At 43.1% G+C, this 13,943-nt stretch overlaps 1 protein-coding gene across 3 annotated transcripts in view; it reads left to right on the plus strand.

The window, feature by feature from the left end:
• The window catches only part of palmdb (palmdelphin b), a 123,568-nt gene that overhangs the window by 21,219 nt on the left and 88,406 nt on the right, over positions 1–13,943 (plus strand). The gene's annotated exons all lie outside the window — the stretch shown is intronic.

Raw genomic sequence — 13,943 nt, forward strand, 5'->3', positions numbered from 1 at the left:
TTCCTTTAATTAAACATGCAGGTACCTTCTCTATTAGGGCTGTATTATTAGGAGTCTGTTGATTAGGCATTTTAAATATATAATCATATTTATGTAGATTAGTAGCATGCTTGGCTGTATTTATTTACATTTAAATGAGTCAAAGAAAAAGCACAGGCAGTGTTATTTCCATCTTGTGATAATCTTTTAATGTCTATAATCTTGTCACAATCTCAGCATTAAGTACTTTGTAGTAGGGTTTCATATTTTGAACCAGATGGCCAAGGTTTATAGTTTGTTGCAGTGAAGCAATAATAAGGCACATTTGTACAAGTTCAGTATAATATTTTGAATATGTTGGGATTTGAGTAAGGCTCTTTAGGAAGTTTGCACTAATCAGGCATTTTGTATGAACTTTGTCAGTTCTTACAATCTGATATGAGCTATACATCCCATCTCACAGACTATGTAAAAAAAATGTGTGCATTTATATAATGCCTTATCGCATCCTCAGGACATTCTTCGTTCAAAAGTAAACTAACCATTCACTTTTGAAGTGCAGTCACTGCTGTTATATAGGGAAACAAGCAGTCAATTTGGTCACAGCAAGATCCCACAAACAAATCAGATGAATGACCAGTTAATCTGTGGTGGCATTGGTTGTGGGAGGAATTTAGGTGAGGGTACTCTTCTTCTAATAGTGCAATGGGATCTTTTACTTCCACCTGAATCATCAAAAAGACCAGATGGAACCTTGATTTAATGTCTCTCCCAAAAGACTGACAATGCAGCACTTCCTCAGTACTGCGTTGAAATGTCAGCCGGATTATGTGCTTAAATCTTGGAGTGGAGCTTGAATCTCCGGACTCAAAAGAACCTTTACTTGCATCCTGGGATTCAATATTAGAAAAAATATTGAAGGAGGGAAGATAATAAACAAATCTCATTAAAAATTGATCAGTTAATCAGTGTATTTGAAACATTCTGGCCGAGAAATTGGATGATGTCGCGCCTGTATGTTGCCGCTAAATGGGCGCCTAAGCCTCCAATATGGTGGGCAGGAAGCGCACGCTCATTATGAGCTGGAGGTGCACTGCCCGCCATATTGGTATAGGCAAAAAAATAGGCATCCAGGGCCCATGCCTGAAGCAGGCATTAGGCCCTTTTCATATTAAAATAAGAGGCCCAACCTGTATTTGAGGCCCCCTCTGCAAAACTGGGTTGGCCTGAACGCAGCCAGTGCTGGACAGGCTACATTCAGGAAAACCAGGTCTACGGGCATCCTTAAAAGGACCGCTGCAGACCACATCCAACAAGGTAAGTGTTTAAAATATAGTAACCTGAATGTGGAGCTGGGAGGAGCAGGAGGAAAAATTTGCAGGGCTGTGGGAAAGAGTGGTGGAGTGGGACTAATTGGATAGCTCCGTCAAAGAGCCAGCACAGGCATGATGGGCCGAATTACCTCATTCTCTGCTGTAAGAGTCTATGATTCTAAGGTGATCATAAATATGGTCATAAAGATTTCCGCTGGTTGGTATTTCTAGCAAAATCAAAAGGAACACATTAATAATGCAGTTACCAGTGCAAACTTTTCCTCACTGTGAGGAGTTAGTTGTTTGCACTTTTACCACCTTGTATAAATCTTTACTTTATTTATCATTGTTGTACATATTTTGAGCTCTTAATACTGTTGAATACTCAGCTGTGAGTTAGATTGATATGGCCTGTTAGGAGTGTTCCATCTGCTATTGGTATTAGTCAAATGATGTACCCGTACTATAGTTGCATACAATTTCCACCAAAGCTACAATTTATAATATAGCTGGTTTTATAGCTCTCCATTTTAAAAGTATAACAACTAATCATTTGGATGCTGTATTTCTTTGGAGAAAAGTAATTTTTTAAATGGAAATAACAATTATGCAGAATTTTTTTCAGTATTGAAACTGCAAACCGTTTTACTGGCAAAATATCTACTTGTGACTGTACTGACTGTGACTGTATTGATTCACTAATTGCTTAGAAGTCTTGGCTGTAAAAAAAATACAAAAAAATCAATGTGTGTGGTTAATCAGTGGCCAAACCTTATTGACAACCTTATCCACATCTGCCATGAACATTGAGGAGGAGCAGCAGGAGGGGAGCAGCAGGAGGAGGAGGAGGAGGAGGAACCCATCAGCAGAGCAACAGTTCACCTGGCTGCTCATGAGGCCAAGGAGTCACTCATATGTGAACATATCCCATAAGGAGATCACAAAGTGAGAATAGATCAGTCCTTAGAGGACCTGGAAAGAGCAGCACCAACATCATCATCTCCCCTCCCCCGCTCCGCACAAAACAATCCTGCAACTACACATACACCCACTGTAAAGTCACCCGCTGAGTGGCATCAAGACTCGCAGTTCATGATGAAGCACATGAAAGCACCCTATCACAAAAGGCAGTCAAGAATGGGCAGGACGTGGCAGTAGTGGTGAGAATGATAACATTCAATGTGACTTTAACTAAAACCAAATATAAATGAAAAACATGACAGTCTGTCAGACATCCTTGTGCATACCCTTCATGATCACAAATCCTTAGCTTTTCTCCACCTACTACTTCTACATGGTTCATCCCCTGTGGCTACAGCAGAGGTAATGGCAGGTTGCTCATGTTCATACCCTGACTGCTTAGATGCTTTCGGCCTATGCCCTCTGGGTTTTGGAGCCCGTGAGGGCCCCTCCAAAGACTGCTCCACCTGCACCTGTGTAGAAGCTGACTCGGCCACCTGGAGAGCAGGCAGCATTGTGGGTACTGGTTGAGAGGGAGGCAACGGGTGAGACATAGGAGTGTTTTGAGTGGCGTCCCCACTTCCATGTCTCCTTTCGCCATCATCTATAACGTACAGGGTGGATAAAGGGGAACCAGTGGACGTAGTGTATTTAGACTTCCAGAAGGCATTCGACAAGATGCCACATAAAAGATTATTGCTCAAGATAAAGAATCACTGGATTGGGGGTAATATTCTGGCATGGGTGGAGGATTGGTTATCTAACAGGAAGCAGAGAGTTGGGATAAATGGTTCATTCTCGGACTGGCAACCAGTAGCCAGTGGTGTTCCGCAGGGGTTGGTGCTGGGTCCCCAACTCTTTACAATCTATATTAACGATTTGGAGGAGGGGACCGAGTGTAACATATCAAAGTTTGCAGATGATACAAAGATGGAAGGGAAAGTAGAGAGTGAGGGGCTTGATCGGGTGGATGCGGTAAGGATGTTCCCAAGGATGGGTGAAACTAGAACTAGGGGGCATAATCTTAGAATAAGGGGCTGCTCTTTCAAAACTGAGATGAGGAGAAACTTCTTCACTCAGAGGGTAGTAGGTCTGTGGAATTTGCTGCCCCAGGAAGCTGTGGAAGCTACATCATTAAATAAATTTAAAGCAGAAATAGACAGTTTCCTCGAAGTAAAGGGAATTAGGGGTTACGGGGAGCGGGTAGGAAATTGGACATGAATTTAAATTTGAGGTTAGGATCAGATCAGCCATGATCTTATTGAATGGCGGAGCAGGCTCAAGGGGCCGATTGGCCTACTCCTGCTCCTATTTCTTATGTTCTTATGTTCTATTTTTTGGGTCAAGCTCACATCACTTCTACCACCCTGCTGGAGAACAGTTTGGAGGACATTTGTGATGCCTGGCAAGCCCAGTTGTAAAGCTTCTGTCTGCCTGTTTAAGGTGGCAGAACATTGTTCACCCTGAGTCCAAACAGCCATTGTCAGGGCCTAAGTAGGCTCATTTGTGAGCCATGCTTGAAGCTCAATGGAGGCTAGCCTTCTCTCCATCTCAGACATTTCCGCACTTACTTACAACACTATCTCAGAGATTCCCTCACGTACCTGTGCCACCATTCCACTAATGCAGGAGTTGGACTCCTCCATCCTCTGTGCTATTGTGGACTCTCCACAGCTGCTCCTGCCACCAGTGTCTTCTCATGCTTACTTCAGTGTGGTGACTCACCAGGTACCAACCCAACTAACTAACAACAAGGACCTACCGTGAGTATCTATGCTGGTGGATGGCTCGCTATGATGTGACGGTGCACCCTCAGAGGCCGGGAGCTCCTCTGAGGAATCGCCCTCTCCCATCACTGCAGTCGTTGAAGGGCCTGTAAGAGAACAGAAGGCAATATTAAGCATCATCGCAGATGTATCATGTTGCGATGAGCATACTGCGGTGTTCAACATGCCAATCATTGTTAACATCAATTCATGTTGTGTTTGATGAATGTTTAAAGTTGTGTTACCAGACGTTTGTGGGGTGCCAGTCTCGGCATCCCCGACGGACAGGCACTCAAGGTTATGGCTGATCTCCAGGACCTCCTTCTCAACCTCTGTGAGGACCACTATTTGTTGTGGCCCCCCCTCCAGTCCTCGCAATCTCCCGTGCATTTTGCATTCTCTTCTCCTACAAGGGGAGATAGTACAGACGTGTGAGTGAGTGAGGGTAAAGTGGTCAGCCGATGAATGCATTGCTTTGGGTGAGGCTGATCATGAAACAGTTGTATCAGAGGGTTAGTATCAGACAGAGACATCACATTGGATCAGGATTGGGGTGAGTGGTAGTGGTGGGGTCACACATAGGGAGGTGAGGAAGTTTTGTTTAATTCATTCATGGGATGTCGGCATCGCTGGCAAGGCCAGCATTTATTGCCCATCGCTAATTGCCCTTGAAAAGGTGGTGGTGAGCCGCCTTCTTGAACTGCTGCAGTCCGTGTCATGAAGGTTCTCCCACAGTGCTGTTAGGTAGGGAGTTCCAAGATTTTGACCCAGTGACGATGAAGGAACAGCGATATATTTCCAAGTTGGAATGGTGTGTGACTTGGAGGGGAACGTGCAGGTGATGTTTTTCCCATGTGCCTGCTGCCATTGTTCTTCCAGGTGGTGGAGGTCGTGGGTTTGGGAGGTGCTGGCGAAGAAGCCTTGGCGAATGGCTGCAGTGCATCCTGTGGATGGCACACACTACTGTGTGTCGGTGGTGGAGGGAGTGAATGTTTAGGGTGGTGGATGGGGTGCCAATCAAGCGGGCTGCTTTGTCCTGGATGGTGTCAAGCTTCTTGAGTGTTGTTGGAGCTGCACTCATCCAGGCAAGTGAAGAGTATTCCATCACACTCCTGACTTGTGCCTCGTAAATGGTGGAAAGGCTTTGGGGAGTCAGGAGGTGAGTCACTCGCCGCAGAATACCCAGCCTCTGACCTGCTCTTGTAGCCACAGTATTTATGTGGCTGGTCCAGTAAAGTTTCTGGTCAATGGTGACCCCAGGAAGTTGATGGTGGGGGATTCGGCGATGGTAATGCCGTTGAATATCAAGGGGAGGAGGTTAGATTCTCTCTTGATGGAGATGGTCATTGCCTGGCACTCGTCTGGCACGAATGTTACTTGCCACTTATCAGCCCAAGCCTGGATGTTGTCCAGGTCTTGCTGCATGCGGGCACGGACTGCTTCATTATCTGAGGGGTTGCGAATGGAACTGAACACTGTGCAATCATCAGCGAACATCCCCATTTCTGACCTTATGATGGAGGGAAGGTCATTAATGAAGCAGCTGAAGATGGTTGGGCCAAGGACACTGCCCTGAGGAACTCCTGCAGCAATGTTCTGAGGCTGAGATGATTGGCCTCCAACAACTACCATCTTCCTTTGTGCTAGGTATGACTCCATCCACTGGAGAGTTTTTTCCCCTGATTTCCCACAAAGGGTGGTAAAGGTTTGGAACTCTCTTCCGCAAACGGCAATTGATACTAGCTCAATTGCTAAATTTAGACATTTAGTTGGGTGAAGTACAGGAGAGCTGCCGCCACCAGTGGAATGGTACTGCAACACCAATCAGCACTTTCAGGAGTGGAGGGAAGAAAGGAGGAGAAAATTGAGGGGGAAACAAGTTAACTGGATCGAGGTTTATAAAAATACTTGACGAGTTGGGCTTGTACTGCAGTACACGGGCGCATAACTATTCTGCATCTCAAAGTGGTAGGACATGGAGTGTCCTCCACAGTTTTCCCCACACAATGGGCTCGATTTTCCAATGAAAGTCTGGGTGCGTTGGGGGCAGCGAAAATCAGTAAAATCCGGAGCGGGTCAGGAACCCGGCTCCAACCCGCCGACTTCTGTGTCTCACACAGACGTATCTGAGTGCTCGCGGGGTTCTGGAATCAGGAAGTCCCACTGGCAATTAAAGCTGGCGGGATGATATTTAAAGAAGCAAATGTACCGAGTACTTAAGCTACTTTATTTATTACATAGTAGGTAGTTGCAATGATTTTTAACTTACCTGGGCGCTTTCCCATGGCTTCCAATTCACACTTGGTGAAACCAGGCATGAAGGGCCGGATCAGGGTAAAATAAACGAAATAAATTAAATAAATTAACATTTCACAAAGTTAAATAAAATAAATAAACCTACCGTTCAAACGATCTCACCTGCACCCCCCTGCTCCAATGTCCGATGTCTCACCCCCCCCAATGTCTCTTCTCCAATGCCTCCCGATGTCTTCCCCCCCCTCCAACGATGTCCGATCTTTGTCCCTCCCCCCTCCTATCTTTGTCCCTCCCCCCCCCGATATTTATCCCCCCACTCCGATCTTTGTGGCCCCCCCCCGATGATCTCTCCCTCTCCCTCTCTCTCTCTTCCCCCCCCTCCCCCACCCACCTCGGAAACAAGATTAATGAGCATCAATTACCTCGCAATCGCATGGGGAAAGGTAAGTTTTTTTAAAATTCGGGTTTGCTGCATGACCATTGATCCCCCCCCCAGCTGCCATCCCACCACCCTTTTAAAATTGAGCCCAATCAGTCTCCTGTTCTTAACTATTTGGGGGAATGCTGAGTAGAGGAGAGCTGCTTCCTGTGGAGCAGGGGAAGGTGAGTCAGCCTATGTCCCCTCTTGTGTACTTTGTGGCGACTGCTTCAAGAGCAGCTTTGTCAGAGAGCTGGTAACAGGTTGTTTTCCACTATCCTCAATGAGGAGCCCTGTATGGCATGAGGCAAATAAAATGAATGAGCAAGTAGCCTTTATAACTCTAGAGGCTGCTGCTAATGCTCTGTGAGAGAATCTTGGTCCCTCCAGTGAGATGAACTTTTCCCTTGTGTTTTTTTTTATTCGTTCATGGGATGTGGGCGTCGCTGGCGAGGCCGGCATTTATTGCCCATCTCTAATTGCCCTTGAGAAGGTGGTGGTGAGCTGCCTTCTTGAACCGCTGCAGTCCATGTATTTGAAATTATACTGTACCATATTAAGAACAAACACGTTAATGGATTCATATGAAATTTCCTTTCTATTTTAACAAGGGTGCTAACCCTTGTTTTAAATGAGTTAACACTTTTCTTATAAGAAAATTTCATTCAAATAAATGAACTCATTTTTACTAATATCTCATTGTGGGCAGGAGTGATGTTTGCCTTGCGGGGGCCCCGTGCTAGACAATGATACTAAATACTACCAATTTAATCTGGTTTCAATCAGCACATGTACGATTAAGAAAAGGTATGTTCGCATAGGTTATAAAAAGAATAGTTGACAAATTGACCAGGGATCAGCTATTAACTTTGTGTAGTTGTCCTTTCACTGGATGCACTCGGTCCACTGACTGGCTCGGGGTCTTGTGCAATTGCATTATTTTTCCAGTCCCAGTTAGGATATGAGGAATTTATTTATTTGCCTTATTGATTAAGGTTAGCTGACAGTTTGCTGGCCAGTCCTTGATATGTCTGTGTGTATCTGTAACTTGAATAATACTTGGTCTCTATTTTTTCCTTCATTTTTTTTCTTAACTTTTCTCTCACACTCACTCTCACACTCACACTCACACTCACATTTACACACACACACTTCTACAATGTTATTCCTCTTCTTTGGCTGTTTTATTTCTTTGAACTCTTTTGGGTGAGGAATGTCCGTACTGGGAAATGGAGTATATTTTCCACTTACGTCACTCATTGTCAGTTCAAGGACTCTCATGTGAAGCACAACCATAACAATGTGCCTTATCTATAACCTCAAAAGTTCACTCCCTGGTGCACATGATACTGCCAACTCCGTGAGTAAAACTGAAAAAACTGGGTTGAAAAATAGACCCACAAATCTGTGAAGAAAGGTTGAGGACTCTTTACCATTCTTAAACTCCTCACTACTGCTTGTTGTTGGGGGAGCTGCTGCACCTTGTTTATATAGGGCCAATTTACCCAGAATGCAGTAGTGCTGTTAAAGCAAGAAATTCTCATGCACAACGTCGCTAAGTGATTGCCGCTCCTATGCAAATGAGCCCCACGGAGCTTGGGTGGGCCAATTCTCAAAGCTGCCATAAGTGGAGTAATGTGCTGAGACGCAAATTTCCTCAAATTGTTCGGTCTTAAATGTAGAACCCTTTGAAGACTACGATAATTAATGATATTGTGCAGACCAACCTACTCTTTGAATAGAAAACTCACACACTTTAGGCCTATTCTGTACATTTCTGACTGAAATGTATGACAATCTTTAGTTTCTACTCTAGGGAAATAGGAGGATGTACAATTAAACTTAACCACCACGGTTTTCTCATGTCCCGGTGCGCCAGTTTATGAGATAATAACAGATGAGGAAATTCTACCGAGTTTGTGCTCCACACACACATTTCTGCCTTGAAAAATATCAAAGTCAGGAAGTTCTGGCCTGGAACATTTAAGTTAATGCTGGGTGACAGCATTTTGAGTTGCAGACAATTTCTCAACTTTCAACTATGTGTTACACTGAGAGATCTTCATGCCCAGGGCATCCAGGATTTCTATGCTCTGAGCTATATATGGAAGTAAGTTTAAAGGTGCTAGTAGGAAGATTCATTCAACTGTTTAAATTCATTTCTGCACTGATTTTATTCATTTTTTTTCATTCTGACGCTTAACCTTTGTGGTAATTGTTAGAAGAAATTCCTACCCAAAGAGTTACTCGAGCGTGAAATGCTTTGCCACAGGGAATAGTGGAGGCAGAGACCACTGCATTTTTAAAGGAAAGTGTAAATAAACACTTGAGACAGACGAAGTTAAAGGGCTTTGGGGAGAGAGTGGGATAGTGGGGTTAATTTTGGATTGCAAAGAATTGGCACAGATATGATGGCCTAATGGCCTCCTTCTTTGCTGTAAACTTCTATGGCTCTCTCCTGATACCCCACTATCTATTTGTTTATTAAGTATCTCAACTAGAACAAAGTGTAGATTATGGATCACCTATTTGATAAAGATTTCCAATACTAACTCCATTTGATCATATTTTAATTTATCAAATAAATGGAAGCCTGTGTGGCTGAGAAATATTAACCCTGGCCCGCAAATGACAGTGTTGCTTATCCTCAATATAGTCATCAACTTGTCTAATTCCTCTACCCCGCGACTCTTTTATATATAAAAAAGCTTCTCTCCAAAACAGGTTGTCATTATCCTGCTTCATGAATAATCAGTATTAATTTTCAAAATCTTTCCTGTTGTCTTCATCGGTCTATAGGAGGAGTTCATCACTGAAGCCCGCTGTGGCAGTAAAACAGTGAATTAGGGGCTGGATCTTGAATCTTTCTACACTTAACCAATGCCAGCCGAATAGAAACTCTCTCTGGTGCATTGTTCCAGAATGTCATCTGGCACACCTTAAAACCTGAAATGTGTCAGACGGCCTGATTCCTCAATCATCTTTCGCTCTATGGAGCCTGCCCTGGCTGTTTTGATGCAACCCTCATCCCATATCAACTTCAAGAACCTTTTCTGAATTTTGGTGAAAACTCCCCCCCCCCCCACCCCATGTAGGTGCAACAGCGGAATTCAATCTTTATTTGATTAGTATGAACCACAAAAGAAACTTCCTCGCACAAATAAGTTGTAAAGCTCTTTTAAAAATTAATAATTTTTTCCAGAATTGTGGTGCTGGCACCGGACACTGGATGGTTCTGACCATCTGCTGCTCATACCTCAATCATGTTGTCTACGTTGGAAAATATTAAAGAAAGAAAGACTTGCATTTAAATAGTGTCCTTCACGATCTCAGGACATTCCAGAACACTTCACAGCCAATGAAGTAATTTAGAGGGTTTTATTGTTTTATTGTGGAGGTAGTTGGGCTGTGATCAGCTGTGTTTTTTCCCCCCAGTTATGATTGCAATCGAAAAAGAAAGCATTTGTTATTTGCAGTGAAATCCATTTTAAATTGAATTGAATGTGGCAGATTGTCTAAACACATTTCACTTAAAATGACAAAGTAGCACATCTATTTCTGATACTCTGTTAATGTAAGTTTTAGAGCATTGTAAAAAAGGGCCCTAAGAATTGAAGTAAAATAATTTTGCATTCAGAAATTTTGTTAATAGATCGCCTGGGTAACTTAATATCCTGACAAATGTGATGATAGGTTGATTGGTTGGGAAGAATAAGTAAATAAATATATAGGTCTGAGCAATATTTATCCATTTGTTTTGTAGAATTTGAAATAATGAAAGATCAGCTATTGCAATGACTTTAATTTAGTACTCAGTAAATCTCGACTCAGGTAGATCAGAGCTATCAATCTCATATTTCTCAATATCATTGAGGGTATCCTTGAGGTTATGAAAGGTTATTAATATTTTTGTCCTTTTAAATCAAACCTCAGGAACATTGATAGTCGTGATGAATTTGAACAGCAAGAGATCAATTGCTCATTTTTGTCAAAAATCTTTATACTTGCTTTAAATTTTTCAGGTTGTCTTTTTAATAAACATTTCTAAATGCTTTAGCTCTAAAGTTGAATGGAAGCCTCTTGAATCCAATATTATGAATCATGAATATAACCAACTTGTTGATTAACCTGAGGTGGGAACAATTTCCAAAGCACTTAACTAAAGCTACTTTTGTATCTCCTACCGTACGGCAGTTTGTTGAAATAAATTCACCTTGTTGTTATCTAATAACTGCCCTGAAATTGACACATGTGGGGCCATTTCTGCCATTAGGCTTACCATCGCAATTCACATGGTGGGAACAGGGGTGGATGGGGGAGGGAATGGGTTGGGAACTTGAGCCATTCTTAGACATGCAGAAGAGGGGAAGTTGCTCTCACATTCTTGTTGGTATCACAAAGGACTTTTTCAGTACTGGAAGCCTGAAAGTTTCTTGTAATAATCCAGACATGAAATTGCTGCTTAAGGTGTCAGTCTATCAAAATGAAAATAATGAATATTTTAAATGATACTATATTATTTCATACTAGCTGATCTCCCGTGGGTATTCTGGGGTCTGGAGCACCTTGTGATGTTTAAATGCGAAGATGGAACTATGTTTAATCTGGCCTGTCCCTTTAAGCCACTGCTTGGGTACTCCCTATGAGAAAGTAATCTAAATAAGCACTGCCAGTTATTAGATAACAACAAGGTGAATTTATTTCAACAAACTGCCATACGGTAAGAGATACAACAGTATTTTTAGTTAAGTGTTTTGGAAATTGTTCCCACCTCTGGTTAATCAACAAGTTGGTTATATTCATGAAGTCAATTTGAGGGGAATTTTTGTAGATTGGCAGCTGCTTGTAAAATCGCTGGCTCCTGCTCTTTAGAGAGAGCTCACATGATAAAAGCCAGACAAACCAGCAGGAAACAATTGGATTTCTTTCCCTTTTTTTAGTACTATACTTTACTTTGATACTTTGAAGTGCGATCGCTGAAATCTGATGGCCACAGGTTAGATGTGAGACATATATAGATTACATCTTTATCGTTTTTTAAAAAACCATTTTATTATAAATTTTCTGCAAATTGTCAATTGATTCAATCACATCATAAATGTCTGCACGTAGGCAAATGACTCTCAATCCCTGTTCATGGATGAAATAACCACTGACTCCAAGCAACCAGTGACCTGACATGTAAAATAACTGTGGCATTAATTCCTACGTATTGGACGTGCATGAATTCACTGCACTGCAATAAGATTTGCTAAATCTCAACCCTAAAAAAAATTTGACGTAACAATTTTTACATTTAGACCCAGGGTCCACTTACTGGGAATGTTAGTACTGTCCTGACTTTGTTACAATAGACCTGATCCATGTAAGGATCAGATCTGAGTCCATTCATACCAGCAAGATAGAAATAAACAATTGGTGATACTAGAGAAGCCTCATGATTCATAAAACATCTGCTAGCATGGTTCACAGTAACACTGAGTGTGAGCCTGGAGCAGTTAAATCTGTTCCACTTCAGTGCCAAACTGAGTTAAAGCTAAATTTGTCCCAGCTCTTCTGAAACATCTATCGGCTCATCAATATCAGTGAGTGAAAGCTTAATGAATTCATATAAACTACAATATTACAGTCAAGTATGACATTTCTCTCCCCGTTATTTTAGCAGGGGCAGATTAATGCCTGCATTAAAATAGCAGACAGAGCAATGTCATAGGAATACAATAAATGCTCATCTGCTAAAATCACCAACAGTGATTTCTAGGCCATGATTAGAATGGAATCTTCTGATCTTAAATGAACAAAGGGTTCCTCTTACCTCATTGTGTAAAGTCACACTATCTCTCTACACTATCTGCACATTGGGACTTGTTCCACTGAAAAATGATACCAACATCCGATTTACTTTAGGCACAGCCAGTGGCCACGGCCTCAGTGATGCCTCGACCCATGATGGCCAGCACTGTCTCCTCCCATGGGGGTTAAAACGTGTAGGCGCGCTTGTCTTCCTCCAGCTCTTTGTTGCTGCCTCCTGTTATGCACCTCCTTCTCCTGCAAAAAAGAGGGACGTGTGTCAGTGAGTGTCCTGCAAGATGTTTGGGTGATGTGGTTGTCATGGTTGAATAGCTGCCAGTGTGTGTGACCCGTGAATTGTGGGTGTGAGGCTTGCAACAGTAGTAATGTGTGAGGGTGAGATGAAGCATCTGATTTGAAGGGTTGAGTACTGATTGAAAGAGTTTGTTGGTAGGTGGGTGATGGAGGTGCAGTGAATTGAGTGGATGAGGCCAGTGGTGCAGTTAGTAAGATATGCCATTTGAAGATTGAACTCACTCATTCACCTTGACAACTCGTGTTAAATCATTGAACATCTTCCTGCACTGCATCCATGTTCTTGGAGTTATGCTCCTGATATTGACCTCCTCCGCTACTTCTTCCCACTGCATCTTCAGCATACGTCTTGAGGGCCTCCTGCCCCCCTGCAGATGCAGGATGTCCCTCCTTTTGTCTACCTCTTCCACCAAGGCCTCCAGTGCATTGTCAGAGAACCCTGGTGCACGCTCTTTCCCAGGCTCAGCTTCTTCAAAGTATTAGAGCACTGAATCACTTCACAAAGGACCCCACCACTTCTTGCAGCCACACTGCACCTCCCCTTTAAGAGGTGCAGGCTGCCTTTAAGAAGTACGAGCCGCTCGAGTAATCGGAGCCCCCTGCTTTGCGTGCAGCCAATCAACAGCACAGGGAGCACTGGCTGCATGCAGCAATCATTAAAAACAGCAGGCAGCATGAAGTTAAAGTGCTGCCTGCAGCCCAATGAACGGGCACTGGTTAATCATGGACCACGATCCCGTGCCCGTTTTCAGAGGTGATCCAATTTAACCCCCACTGCCTTTTTTAATTAGTTTGTTCAGAAAAGATTTTCTATCGAAACTGAATGGATAAGTAAATAATGAATTAGTAAAGCAACTCAAAATGCATTCAACGTTACAATAAAATATGTTTTGTAAGCACATTCATTCTCATAACTGAATGCAGCAACTGCAGAATAGAGATATGGGGCCCGATTTTAGCAGGCCTGCGGGTTCCCAACGGGTGGTCCTTCGGGAGCGTGGAAAACGCGGACGGCTAATTGAGTGCGCCCCCCGCGCGATCGTGGGATAATTGATCACATTAAGCCGTGCTTCCGGGTTCTCCGCTCCCTAGCTGCGTGCCGGCGGGCTGCGCATGCGCACTACCGTTTTCGCGATGGAGGAGCTC

This window comes from Heptranchias perlo, chromosome 9 (assembly GCF_035084215.1).
Source record: "Heptranchias perlo isolate sHepPer1 chromosome 9, sHepPer1.hap1, whole genome shotgun sequence".
Classification (NCBI taxonomy): domain Eukaryota; kingdom Metazoa; phylum Chordata; class Chondrichthyes; order Hexanchiformes; family Hexanchidae; genus Heptranchias; species Heptranchias perlo.